Source organism: Ambystoma mexicanum, chromosome 2p (assembly GCF_040938575.1).
Source record: "Ambystoma mexicanum isolate Mex_15411 chromosome 2p, UKY_AmexF1_1, whole genome shotgun sequence".
NCBI classification, from domain to species: Eukaryota; Metazoa; Chordata; class Amphibia; order Caudata; family Ambystomatidae; genus Ambystoma; species Ambystoma mexicanum.
Window position 1 is genome coordinate 1,228,144,792 of NC_090923.1, and position 12,565 is coordinate 1,228,157,356.

Genomic DNA, 12,565 nt, shown 5'->3' on the forward strand with positions numbered 1-12,565 from the left:
TATGTCCATTGTCAATTGAGAGATGGAGTGTTCCTCACTCCACCCTCAAAATGTATTCCAGTGATGGTTGTAGATGACCGAGAAGACACCTGCATATAATGAGATTCCTTTATTTTCAGGAAGGATGATTTCATCTTCCAAGCCTTTGAACTCAGATGGTGTATTGTCGTAACCGGGCACAGAGGATGTTGCAGAGATGGCATGCTTGTTGGTAGCTGTTAAGCGGATTCCGATGCTATAATCAGTAATAGTGGGAAGCACCTAATTCTGCGCCAGTATGTCATGATCCTAATCACACGTGACATCTCAATGTTTATCCTCTTGAAAACTCGTGAACACAATAGGATTAGAGGGAAAGCATATAGAAGGCCCGGTGGCATCATCCATACTTTTGGTCTCGGTTCGAGTGCGCCATACTGACAGCAGGGAGCATTTTCCTTTGTGTTCAATACCACAGCCGTGGGGCTGCCCACCTGCTGCATAGACAGATAGATCCTGAAAGTAGTCAATAGAGGGTGAGAATATGTGCCTGAGCATGTCTGTCGTGGTGTTCCGTATATCCGGGAGATGTGTCCCCTGACAGCCTTGTAGGTGATCTTGCTCAAACAAATAGCCAAGTCGTAGCCTACACAAGGGACTCTAACTTTGGTCTACCCTGTTACCATCAGGCTTGCTTCATGTAACCATAAAGCATGGCTTCCCAACTCTTCACACTGGCATTTGTCAGCATTACTCAGTTCTCTAGGGCAGAGCTGTAACCCCAGAGCAGGTTCTTTGACCTCCTCCACCCGTGTAGTTGCTAACAGAACCCAGGCCAGACCAGAATACTCTTGTCATTTTATTTTGTTTAGTGCTTATGATCAGTGGCTCAAATGATGATTCACGTGCCTTTGAGGTGGACCCTGGCACAAGGCAGATGGGGAGCAGGTGCAAGGCGATCTAGGTCACCTGGCCTAAGCACCACTCAGCGTCTTAGCCCTGACTTCCTTTCTGCTCTTAACTCTTAGATCAAGGGCATCTCTCGCCTGGGTGTCCGAAGCGAAGGGCAGACTAAGAAAAGGGCAATTGCTGTTTGGACCTGTTTGGACTAGGAGGACCCCGGGCCCGAACCCCTTCTCAGACAGCAAGTAAGCATGCACCAACATGTGTTTTCTCCCTCTGTCCCCACAGGCTGACCCCACCACCATCAGGCAACGGCAACATCAACTTCCCTGGTGCTGAAGTGAGGACAGGTGCTCCGTGACACAGTAAGTTGTGCATTTGTAAATGTTGTATTCTCGCACTGCACCGTATGTGCCTGCTCCCCCCTCCCTTTGTCCCATTTGCTTCCTTACTTGTTGGCCCTCCCATCTCCCTCCCACTGTGCACCCATTGGTTGGTGGGCCCTTCCAATCGGCCACCCAAGGCAGCCCCTGCCGTGGCAGCCCCCTCAGCCAAGGACCAGAGGCTAAGGACAGCTTCAGTGGTGTCTGCCGGTGTTCGCTGCGGTAGCACCTAGCCTGCAGCTGGCCTCCTGCTACGACTGATCAGGTAAGTTGCATCTGGGTGTGCTGTATTGTGCCGTGCTCAAAAACCTAGCCTTTTTCCCCTTCTAGGAAAGTCGTATCTGGGTGTGTTGTATTGTGCTGTGCTGAAATCTTAAAGACTTAGCCCACAAATTGGCGTGCACAACTTGGCCGCATGCGCTCCCTCGCATCGTAATTCCCCGTATTCTGTTCCACCTCCACCCCTGCATGTGCATGTCCCTTCCTTCCTCTCGCATCTCAGCCCTTCCCTCTTCGATCTATTGTGTACTATTCTGACACTGTCTCACGCTCCACTGTTTTTCTGGCATTACTTTGCATTGCCTGCATTCTTCTTCTAGGTTCCTGTTGTGTTCTGTGCCTTGTTGACTGTATTGACTTTGTGTTTGCTCTCTACGGTTCTTGATATTGTGTTGCTATCCATGGTTTGTGGTATCACATTGCAATTGCCTGCATTCTTCACTTCTAGGTTCCCTGCTGACCTCTGTGTTTTGCTTTTGGTCCTGTATTGCATCTGCTTTCTTTACTTTCAGGTTCCCTTTTGTGCTTTGCCTTGGTTCTGGACAACATCTGCATTCTCTACTTCTAGGTTCCCTCTTGTGCTCTTTTCTTTCTGATGGTTCTGTACGGCATCTGATTTATAGGTCCGTTCTTGTTATTTGTTATGGCCCCCTCCCTTTTGTGTCCCCCTTGTGCCTTCCCCCTGTCTGGCCCCTGCCCCCCGTGTGACCTCCCCTCCTCTGCCTGGGCTCCTCTCGCCCCACCCCTCCACTCCCTTTCCTCCCTGCACCCACTATGGTGCTCTCTGTCTCACTTATCTTTTCTAACTGCTTTTCTATTGACTATCCTATCTCTCTCACTAGGTCTGGCAGGAAGAAGCTCAAAAGGGACATCCTGGTCTCCAACCCAGGCCTCCCTATTGTTGATACCTATACCAGTGTTTACTCCAGACAGCCCCTTACTGACATACTCTTTGTCGTTCCCTCTCCAGGCCTATGGACCCCCCATATGGTCTCTGTTCGCTCTCCTTTTTACTCTTCTCCTATTAATGGTGGCACCCAGTTGGAGGCCTGCCTGGCCCCCTTCCACTCCTCTAAGATCATCATTAATGTCTACTTAAATGGCACCGTCTTGATCCAGGGCACCCAGGCCAATCTCCTCCTCTTTGATAGACGCATCCCGCGCTTTATCAACTTCCTTTCCTCTCCTGCTATACCTTCTTACCCCTCTCTAGCTCCTCTGCCGCCTCCTTCCTCTGCCACCTATTCAACGGCCCTTGCTGCTTCTCTGGCCATCCTGTTGCCTCCCTCCTCTGCCACTACCTCTGGTACTCTCTGCTCCCTCTCTGACTACCCTGCCTTCTCTTCCTTCCTCCTCTGCTCATCTCATCCTCGGGCACCTCCAACATTTCCCCAGTGTGTATCTCTGGCCTGTACCCCCCCCCCCCCGGAAGTCCTTCAAATGTGGCAACTTACAACACATCGCTACTCTCAACTCTTGTTCAGCTGTCAAACCCTTCTCTGACATCTGCCGCCTCCTGGAAGAGCTTGATTTGGATGTACTTGGTCTTACCGAGACTTGGTTCATGGCCAGCTGTGTCATGAGTTTCAACAGTCTCCCTCCCGATGGCTACAAGATCCTCCACGAACCCAGAACCAACCGTCCCGGTGGGGCTGTAGCCTTGATTTTCCCAGAGTGGATCCCTGCTTCTATCATTCCAATGCAGCACCACTACTCCTTTGAATGCCTGGTCTGCAGGATCTCTATCTCTCCTGGCATCTCTCTCACTCTGGCCACTATCTACAGGCCGCCTCACACCCTGACACTGCCCTCTCTAACATCATCTCTCTACCGCAAACACTCTGGATGTCCTTACCCCGGTCATGAGGCTTCGCCTGAAGCCCAAATCCAAGTGCAAATCTTGGTACGATTGCGATCTCGCCACCCTTAAATGCAAGTGTAGGGCGGCGGAGAGGAAGTGGAGGGCATCGGGTGCACCCCCTGACAAACTGGGCTGCCGCCTGCTCCAAAGGCAATACAGACTCTCTGTCCTCTCTAAGAAGAGAGCCTACATCCAACCCCGCATCTCTGCGGCATCAAACAACTCAGCAGAACTTTTCAAAATCTGCAAGGAGATGGCCAATGCTGCTGCAGTCTCTACCTCTCCTGTTCCCTCCCAGACCCTCTGCACGGTCTTGGCCTCCCATTTCACTACTAAAACTCCTGTCCACCCTCTTTTCCTCTATCTTCTCTTCCTCCTCCTCTACCACACCTGGCCCATCTGAGGCATCTCTCCTCCTCCTTTCTCCTCCTTTCCCCTGTTTATCCCAGGCGATGTTTCTAAACAAGTCTGATCTATGAAAGTCTCGTCAAAGCATGTTCTCCCCTTTTCATCCAGAACAATCAAGGACCACATCGACACCCTTGCTCCAGCCTTGGCTGATTTCTGCAATCACTCCTTTGCCACTGAAACATTCCCCTCTACCCTTAAGCACTCTCTTGTGCACCCCCTTCTAAAGAAGCCCTCGGCCGATCCTTCCTCTCCGGCTAACTGTTGCCTGATCTCCATCATTCCTTTCCTGGGCAAACTCTTGGAACAGCTGGCCATCTCCCAGCTTAATCTACATACTGAATCTGCTGGTTGTCTCCATGACCACGAGTCTGACTTCAGAGCTGCCAGACGCACAGAAACTGCTCCCCTGAACACCTGTGAAGACTTGCTCTCCAATCTTGACTCTAATCTCCCTTCTGTCCTCATTCTTCTTGATCTATCCTCTGCTTTAGACACGGTCAACCATGCCATCCTGCTGAATCGTCTCTGCAACAACCTTGGTATTACTGATCAGGCCTTGGCCTGGTTGACCTCCTTTCTCACTGACCGACCTTCTCAGGTCCAACTGGGGTCTTTATTCTCTTCTATCTCTCTTCTTGTGGTGTTCCCCAGTGGTCTAACCTCTCTCCCTGGCTCTTCAACCACTACCTGGCACCAGTTGCCCACCACATCACTACTTTCTGCTCCAATTTTCAATGTTATGCAGATGACACTGAGCTCTCTTTCTGGCTCCCCTCAGCCACCTCTGCTTCTTCTCTCATACCAGACTGCCTGGCCGCAATTCATGAATGGTGTGCCGCCAATGATCTCTACCTTAATGCCAGTAAGACTGAGATCCTCCTCATTGGGACACCCGCTCCCTCATTTCCTCTCTCTCTCTTTGGCTACCCATTCTGGACCATGTTCCTGCTCCTCCCTTTGAGGTTAAGACCCTTGTCATCTTCAACTCCACCCTCTCCTCTCCTCACATCCCTGATGCCTCTAAGAAGTCAAACTATCAGCTGCACCTCCTCAGAGGTATTCTTCATTTTCTCACTTTCCCTCAGAAGCTCACTGTCTCCAGAGCTCTGGTCCTCTCTAGGCTGGACTATTGCAACATCCTCTTTCTAAATCTTCAAACCTCTACTCTTCAACCTTTACAACTTATCCAGAACAGGACTGCAAGACTTGTCCTTGGCCTCAAGCCCAGGAATTGTATCTCTCCAGCTCTGAAATCTCTTCACTGGCTCCCTGTAGCTGCAAGTATCAACTTCAAGACCCTCTGCATCATCCACAAGACTTCCTGGGGGCTGGGACTGCTCTACCTCCAATTTTGTTTTCCAAAACATCTTCCTTCTCGAGCTCTACGCTCATCCACCTCCAACTCTCTGAGGGTCAGACGTTTCTCCAAGCAGAGAGTTGGGGGCAGATCTACTTCCTCTGGAACAGCCTCCCTGCCTCTCTCAAACTTGAGTACAACCACATCTGGACGCAACTCAAAACCTTCCTTTTCGCTTTCAATTTCTCTCTTCCTCTCCCTTCCTGATGCAACTGACGTCTCTGCGCACTGGTCACCCTCTGAACTTGGGCCCAGGCTCCTACATGTCCAGTTGCCCTTGCACTGCTTCCGAGCTCCCCAGCACTTAAGGGTCTTTATCTGCAACACTACAGTCCCTTCTCCTCTGCATTTATGAGCCACTCGCTGGCGGCACTTCTGAGTTGCTTGCACTTCCCCCTTTGCCTCCCACTGGCACTTCTCCCCTTCCCTGCTCCCCAGACTTGCACAATCTGAATCTTTTGTCCTCCCTTTATTTCCCCCTCCTTATCTTGTCGCGCCTAGAAACACTTGTGTACAGACGTGTTATAAATGCCACATCATATCATATCAAGACACTATAGCTGTGCATGTGGACATGTCCCCTGTAGGGAGGGCCTTTTTCTTGGTATTTAAAATCAAACATGTTGAAACATACCGCCACTTTGTCCGACTCCTTACTCCACCACGCCTACCTCTCCCTATCTCTAAAGGGTTATCCCTGCCTAATCAAATATAACTCGGGTGCTTGTCATCAGGGTGAGTGTCTAAATGAAAAGTGTCTGTCCTCTGTTCAAAACCTACTCGAACCCTACCACTAGTCTACAAAATGAGTTCAGCATTCAAATGAAATAGGACCAAGAGAATGGCTCCCTTCTCCTGGGTAACTGGCAAAGTCTTTATCTCTTTCCCACCAATATTTTGCTTTAGTTTCCGATTTAATAAAGAGAGTATGGTCAGGAGAATGACTCCCTTATCCTGACTTACCACGCACAGCCTTGGGGGATGTCCTGGGATATTCTTTGATAATAGTCCTCAAAAGTCTGTTAACTTCTTCTGAAGGACTTCTCTAAGCTTGCTCTACAGTTCCACCAATTTTTCGCTGTCTTACGATTATATGAGGTTTATCTCCATATAGCTCTTGTGGTCTAGGACCCTCTTTAATCCTATTTTAATTGTCACTGGAACGAGGGAGATTCCTCTCGAGGCACCCTTGTTTCCTAGACCTTTGAATATCACTATTGTGACAAGAGAGATCAGTCACAAGATTCTCTTGACTCTTGGTTTGTTGGGTATCACTACCATGATGGAGAAGATTATTCTCAAGTCTTTCTTGACTCCTAGTTCTCTGGATATCACTACTGTGATGTGGGAGATTACTTCTGGGGCTTCTTTCTTGACGCTTGGTTCTCTGGATATCACTACTGTGATGAGTGAGACTACTCTCGAGGCTTTCTTCACTCTTGGTTCTCTGGGTATCACTACTGCGATGAGGGAAAATTACTCTTAAAGCTTTTCTGACTGTTGGTTCTCTGGGTATCACAACAGTGACAGGGGAGAGGGCTCCTGCTGCAGCTTCCGCTCTCTGCTCTCCCCATACTTACCCGGGTATCCTGCAGTTTCTGCTACATTTCTTGCGGTGGGACTGCGTTTTTGGTTCTTCCCGAGGTCAAAAGTGGTTCGTTGTTCACTCGTCACTTCCTTTTGGTTAGCCTCTGTGGCTCCACGAAGGCGTGGGGCAGGCAGTCTCAGCATTGTGGTTGGACCGGACGGTCCACCGCACAGAGGTCACGCCACCACCTGGACTGCCCCAACACTAGAGTGAGTCGGCTGCCTGCTGGCTGAAAGGATTATGCTGTTGCTTCCACTCATCCGCATCCTCTCACCCGAGAACCTGCTTGTCTGCACAGCTGGCAGGTTCCCAGGTTTGAAATAGCCAGGCTTGACTGGCTTCTTGCCTGCTTCTTTCTCTCTTTCCCTCAGTCCGTTCTCAGTGTTATCTCTCCTAGCTGGGCCCACCCCAGCACAGTGTCATAGTATGTTGGGTGCTTCCTTGATGTATTCTTCCTTCCTCCTCTTGGTCATCTCTTCCCATGAAGACTACCCTCAAGTTCTCTGAGTATCAGTACTGTGATGAGGAAGATTACTCCTGAGGTCTTCTTGACCCATGGCTCTCAGGGTATCAGTACTGTCATGAGGGAGACTACTCCCAAGGCTTTCTTGACTCTTGGATCGTGGAGTATCACTACTGTGACAAGGGAGATAACTCCTGTGACTTTCTTGACTCTTGGTTCTCTCACTACTGTGATGAGGGAGATGGCTCTGGTTGCAGCTTCCATTCTCTGTTCTATGCGGACCCTAGCTGGGTATCCCACAGCTCTGTTACCTTGCTTGTGGAGGGAACGCGTGTCCAGTTTTTCCAGGGGTTGCGGGTGGTTCGTTGTTTGCTCGTCACTGCCTTCTGGTTTGCCTCTGTGGCTCCATGAAGGCTTGGGAGTGGTGGTTGTCTCTGTTTTGCTGTTGGACTGAACGGTCCACCTCACAGAGGTCACGCCACCGCCTCGACTGCCCCGACACTAGAGTGAGTCAGCTCCCAGCCTGTTCACAGGATTCTGCTGCTGCTTCCACTCTCCTGTGTCCTCTATCCCTAGAACCAGCTTCTCTGCACAGCTTCCGGGCTTGATTGACTCCTTGTCGGCTTCTCTCTCTTTCCCTCAGTCCATTATCAGTTTTTATCTCTCCTGCTGGGTCCACCCCAGCGCACTGTCATAGTCTGTTGGTTCTTTCCATGATGCCTCCTCGTGGCCACCTCTTCCCAGTATTCTTAGAAAAAGGTATGCCATCATTCATACTCTTTCTCGTCTCAGTGATGTCAAGTCTCAAAGTAGGAACAGAGGAAATGTTACAAAAACACACAGAAGTAGTTTTCAGTTACACTCTACAGACCTTAGGGGTTTTGTAGGTGCAAGGGCAAGAGTGTTGGGGAGTTCCTCCACAGAATGGGAGTCCTTATCACCAAGAGGGGAGTCTCTCCCTGGGAGGTCCTGCATTCCACCACCACTAGGGGCAGTACTGGGTAGCGGCCTCAACTTCCTAGCCTCGTCAAACCTCCCACCAGAATGGGTTACTCATGATCATCATTGTTTTGGTACCGGGTCATATCTTAAATCACAATACAACATATCAGGAACCCCCAGCTGCGGGGTCCTGGGCAGTTTGCCCTCTGACTGGCACCCCTCTTTTGACGGCACTATATAGATGATGAATGTAGGCACCTTCCCCAATTTGATGACCATTTGTCTCCCTTGTCTCAAGCCTCAAGGAGGAGCAACTCGAGGAAGAGCTCCTCAGGGTACAGGCTGGCTATCCTGTGGCAGACAGGCTGTTGGCAGCAAAGGGAAAGTGCTGATCGTGGGGAGCAAACAAACAGTAACAGTGATGGTGACCTGCTACACCACACACCAAGGGGAGACAGAGGCAGAGAAGCTGCCTCATGCAAGCTGCTGCAGTGTGCCAAGAGGAGGGGAAGCATCCAATGCAAGGCAGGAACTAGGAAAGAAGCCAGGGCCTGCTGCCTCTAAAAGCATGGGCCCTCATGCTGCTTGCCTCTGAGGTTCGTGCAGTTGCGCTCACTCGCTTACGCACCCACAGTCACACCCAGTAGTAATTTAGGCAGAGAGAGCAGTGACAAATGACTAGTACACTGCAAGGAGGGGTGGAGCCATCAGACAACGCCTGCACCTCACTGTCAATCTTCATTAAGCACGACTTACAAGGCGAAAATATTGCATTAGCATACAGATAGGGAGAAATGACATATGAGGAGGGACACAAAGCTTGTAGGTGTCGTTTGTTTATTTCCGCCCCCCAATTGACTGCCCATGGTCATGCTAATCCCTATGGCCATTCCAACCCAGTTCCTGCCCCTCCATGCCCAAAACACGTACTCATGACAACTCCTAACTTGCTTTGCCTTATCATCAAACTTTGCACCCAAAGCACCTGCCAGTGTTTTCTCAAAGCAGTCTTCTGAGATTTAATGAATTAATTGGAGTAATAAACATGCTACTGGTGTAATCAAAATGTCTTACCCAAATCATCCTTCAGCCACTCAGTTATAAGCACTATGTGTGTCCTTCACTGAAGGCCTGTTAAAAACAAGCATCGGCAGAGGTATTTTGCATAATTATTAGGCATTTGCAGGCACTATTAGATGGCCAGGTACTCACACCATGTTTCACCAATAGCCAGTTAATACCACTGCGGCAGTGCCTGGCAAGTGCATTTTCTATGCCCACACAATAGCTCAAACTGTTGGCATTGCTAATGCTTGTTTTTATATCTTCCTAGTTCCTGGCTGTCATCTCCGCTCTGGCGCCGGCAGTGAGCAGCATGTGTCCCATCAGCAAACGCATTGGATGCCATGTGGTGGGGGCTGCGCGGTTCGGGGTGACCATTGAGTCATCTCATTAGTTTGGGCTATTAGGTGGCAGTACCACCTATAAAACAAAACTATTGCATTAGAGTACAGATGGGGAGAAATGGCATATGAATAAGGGACATGTAGCTTAAAGGTGTTGTTTGGCTATTTGCCCACCCATTGACAGCCCATGGCTATGCTAATCCCTATGGCTATTCCCTTCCAGTTCCTACCCCTCCCCACACAAAGCACCTCCTCTTGAGAACTCTTTCAGCTCACTTACCATCATATTTTGCACTCAAAGGGCCTGCCAGTTTTTTTCAAAGCAGCCTTCTGAGAGTTAATGACGTAATTTATTTATTTATTTGGTAATGCGCTCCGAGCCCGTGGGCATCTAGGCGCAGCAGTACAAGAGGACTCGAAACTTAGTTACAAAGCCTGACACAGGCTAACACAGCAAAACAGTGGTCACATACAGTGGGTGGTACAATGCATATAAAATAACAAGGGTTAAGCATATAAGAGTAACATTTTAGCAGGTTGTGTCGTTTCCGCTAGGGTGAGGGTCGTTGCATGTCATTGTTGTGCAGCCATTTGAGAGCGTAGGATCTGAATCTTGTGTAGGGTAAGGGGCATCTAAGGTCAGAAGGGAGTATGTTCCATGCTTGTGCAGCTCTAACTGGGAAGCTAGCACCGCCCGCTGTGGTAAGTTTGAATCTGGGGACTTCCAGTAGGAAGGTGTTGGCAGATCTCGTCAGTCGGTTAGAGGGTCTCCAGTTGATTCTTTCCGCTAGGTAGGAGGGTGCTTGATTGTTGAGGCATTTAGAAGTGAGGGAAATAGTTTTAAGTAGGATTCTGTCCTTTATTTTTAGCCAATGGGCTTCTGTCCGGTGTTTGGAGATATGTTCCCTGCATGGGATGTTCAGTGCTGCTCTAAGAGTGTTATTTTGTAATCTCTGGAGTTTGTCAGTGACCGACTTGTTGGCACCTGAGTATAAGGCGTTGCAATAGTCCAGTCTGGACATGACAAGGGCATTGGCCAAGGTGAGGCAGCTGGTACTGGACAGGAAGGGTCTAGCGGCCCGGATGAGTTTACACGTGTAGGTGGTTGAGGAGGCAAGGGAGTTCACTTGCTTTTTGAGGGTGAGAGCTGAGTCGAGGTAAAAACCCAGGGTTTTGACCTCACGCATAACCTTGATAGTGTTGTTATCAATGTTAAATGAGGTATAGTCCGGGGTGAGTTTGGATAATTTGTAGTCTGAACCAAGGAGCAGGATTTCAGTTTTATCGTCGTTCAGGCAGAGGCCATGTGTGGCCATCCATGCTTGAATGAGGATGTAAATTTTATTTGAGTTGTAAACACGCTACTGAGGTAATAGAAATATCAACCAGGTCTGTATACAGTCACTAGATTTATAAGACCTATGCGTTTCCTTCACGGAAGCGCTGTTAAAAACAAGCACCTGCAAAGCCAACAACTTTGCCTTGTGTATAGGTATTAGGCATTTGCCAGGCGGTGCTATTAGATGCCCAGATCATCTCACCATTTTGCACCTGCTGCCATCAATGGCCAGTTGATACCACTACGCAGGTATGCAGTGTTAATAACGAAAAATGAATACGACAAACATTTTCAGTAACACTTGAATAACAACAAAAAAGTAGAATTTATTTGTTAAAGTATACATCGGGCGTGGGGTAAGAGATTAAAAGGGGTTAGGGTATTTGGGGGGAGGGTATAAAAAAGCTGTAGAAACGGAGAGCTTGGGGGCACCTCCAAATTAAAAAAGAGAACAAAAATTCAACTTTTTTCATTATTAAAGTGTCACTGAACATTTATGTCGTTATTTTGGTTGTCGTTATAAACACATGGAACCCACTACACAGTGCCTGACAAGTGCCTTTGACATGCCTACCCAAAAGCCTAAACTCTTGGCATTGCTGATGCTTGTTTGTTTTCTGTGTGTGTCAAATGTGTCTGCAGGCATGCACGCACAAAGCATGTGTTCTTTTCAGTGTCTAAATGATGATGCGAATGAGAGAATGACAAAAAGAACGCATAATGTTTTCAATCGCGACTTGGCCACAAACCATGAAGTGCCGACCTCTCCCCCCTGTCCCACAACTCGTGCCAAACCACACACCCCCAGGTTGAGCAGCAGGTGGGTCCCCAATGCATCTGCCCCGTTTGCCCACCCATAACAACGTCTCTGGTTGTGGCTGCATCCAGAACGGCTGGTATTTCAATCTGTTTGAGTTGCTTAACGTCAAGGATTTGGCGGAATTCCCCTGATGGCTTTCTCACCAAGAACAAGATAGAGCAGATTCCAGGGGTTGAGTCTTTTCTGGATAGTCTTCTGAACCCAAACCTTTGAACTAATGTGACGGCTTGAAAGGAGCCTCAGGCATGGGCGCCTGGTAGTGGGAAGAGATGCACCTCTGCCAGGTAGTCTTGATATTGCAGGGCATCTACCCAAGATGGAAAGGGCATGCTTCCTATCCTCGTAAGACTTCACCAAGTAGGAGCCAATTGGGAGGCAAACAAGCGTGGTCCCAGGGAGGGACGTTTTGCCAGATTAGATATATCTGAAGCCCCTGTCTTCTAGTTTCAGACGTCCTCTGACTAATGGACTCCTTCTAGACCTTGCTGTTCTCAGAATATCAAAATGAATCCATCTGTTTCTTTATCATCTCAAGGTGGGGTCAGATGTTTGCACCCTCTTGATACGCCATGTGCAGCTTTTGGGACATCGGAAACTGTGCTGCATAAGCAGAATAAGCTCCTGACCTGATGATCAATTTGATTGCAGAGTAGCTTCTGCTGAGATCCCCATCGATCTTTTTATTAACTGCATCTGCAGGTATCACCTCACCTGGGTTCAAATGATTGTGACTAATAAGGTCCCCCAGTTGATCATCCAGTCTGAAATTACCTGGATATTTGGGGCGAAACTCTAGTAGGGAGTGGAGCGTAAAAAGGCACTTAAGGAGTAGAG

The 12,565-nt window shown here is 48.9% G+C and overlaps 1 protein-coding gene across 1 annotated transcript in view; it reads right to left on the minus strand.

Moving 5' to 3' along the window:
* Positions 1 to 12,565, minus strand: part of RADIL (Rap associating with DIL domain) — a 781,529-nt gene that overhangs the window by 74,884 nt on the left and 694,080 nt on the right. The window lies entirely within an intron of this gene.